Here is a 2,079-nt window from a genome sequence, read left to right as displayed (position 1 = left end):
GTCTGGGAAGGACGGCTCATGAGAAATGGAGACTCCAGCTTCATGACGCCCCCGGGCCCCGTGTCGGCGTCTGCTCTCTGTAAGTACAGCAAGGGCCTCCTCCTCCCCAGGGAGAAAGCCACCCCGCCCCCTGTGGGCCACCGGCACCGTGCCTGGCAGACACCCTCCAGCCTACGAGCAGGCAGGCCGCTGGGAGGAGCAGCAGCTCCCCTGCATGCCTGGTCTCCTATAGGGAGGCCACACGGATTAAACACGAGCACACATGTATGCACACGTCCACATATGCGTACATGGGTGTGCACGCACGTGTATGTGTGTACGCGCAGGCACATGTTCGCTGTACATATATATTCGCACATGCATACGCTTGTGCACTCATATGCTCATACACACGAACATGTACACAGACACAACATGTGTGCACCGTGTTATACAGAGTGTGTGCACATGCTAATGCAGGCACACCACATGCCTGCGCACACACACGCATGCACACACACACGTGCACGTGCACGTGCACGTGCACCAGCGAGCTGCCCGCTCCCAGCATCTCCTTGCCGACCAGTTCAGGGAGCGGTCCACCAGCCCCACGCCAGTCCCCAGGCCCATCCCGTCACCCTTTGAGACGTCCAACCCACTGAAAACACATATTTTCCTAACCCCAGGCATCTGGCTGCCCCGGTGCCTCCCGGGAGAGGGAAGCTGGGCGGGGAGGCGGGGCCCGGGAGGCGGGGCAGGAAAAACCCCAAGGTGGAACCGCAGTGTTTACGAAACGGGTCACTGAATCACCCAGAACGAGATTTTCCTTGCGGTGCCATTGCTTCCTGGACGAGCCGCACGCAGAGGCCGTGCTGGCCCCAGGCCCTGCAGCGGGGCGGGCAGCCCGCTGGAGCCTCAGAGGCTGGGCTCCCCGCCAGTGACTTGACCACTGGATCCACCTCGTCGAGGCCGCATGGCATTCTCATGAGGGTTGGTCAGAAATGCAAACAAGCAGAGCCAGGCTGCCTTCGTCCACCTCCACCTGCCTTACTCACTGGCACTGAGTCAGGGGGCAGCGACGAGGCCTTGGGCGAACTCCCCAGAGGACAGGCGCTCGCCTCTTCGGCTCTCCTGGGGGCCCCGCATCCCTCAGGCTGGATGCCTGGAGTCCGTGGACATGGGCTCAGGCTTGGAAGAAGGAGCCCGAGATTTAGCTCTGGCTCCGGTGGCCTGAGAGGGCGTGAGGTGGGGCATGGGCCTGGGACCCCCAGAGGCCCCCAACCCGGCCCACCCGTGGGAATCTAACAGTCAAAGGTGGAGAGGCAGAGGGTGCTGGGGAAGGGGCAGGAGGTGTGGGGTGGGGTGTCCTGCCCTCAGCCCCTCCCCTCCAACAGGGAGGGGTGTGACCAGCAGCGGAGAGGACCCTCTGCTCCCTGGGCAGAAGGCCAGAGGTGGTGGGGGCCACGCTTGGCTGCCTGCCTGCGCCCTGGGCCCCCGAGTTCGGAGCCCGGCCTGTGGGACAGGGAAGATGCTCAGGAGAGGGCCCAGGGGAGGGACAGTCACAAAGTGAGTCTCGGAGGAATCAGGCCTCCCTTTCCTGTAGCAGGCAGGACGGTCAGCTGAGGAGGGGGCTCCTGTGGTCCTGCCTGAGTCCCCAGTCATGCAGGTGACCAGTCAGAAAATCAGGGTCCAGCTACCAGGCCTTGTCTCTCAGTGCCCCTAACCCTACTTCTTCAAGAGGATCCCCAAACCTCTGGGATCCACCCCAACCCCCACTCCCCCCAGAGAGTACCTGAGGCCCCTACAGCCCCAAGCACTACCTACCCGCCTCTCCCGCAGCTGGGGTCAAGACAGCAGGCTAGGTCCACCCAGGACAGGAGAGAGGGAGCCCGCAGCCCCCCGCCACCCCGGCCTGGGCTCCAGGGCGCTGAAGGAGCAGGGGGAGGAGCCCCTGAGCTCTCTGGGGGGCCCATTCACCTGTTTCTCTGCAGAGTCTGGCACACGGGAGGTGTCTTGTATTTGTTCAATCGGGGACAGCAAAGTCTGGAGCCTTCTGTGCCAGCTTGAAGGTCTCCGTGCCCCTCCCATGCCCGGAAGCGC

The sequence above is a fragment of the Pteropus vampyrus genome, unplaced genomic scaffold, assembly GCF_000151845.1.
Source record: "Pteropus vampyrus isolate Shadow unplaced genomic scaffold, Pvam_2.0 Scaffold157, whole genome shotgun sequence".
In the NCBI taxonomy this organism is placed as follows: Eukaryota; Metazoa; Chordata; class Mammalia; order Chiroptera; family Pteropodidae; genus Pteropus; species Pteropus vampyrus.
This window is presented reverse-complemented; position numbering follows the sequence as displayed.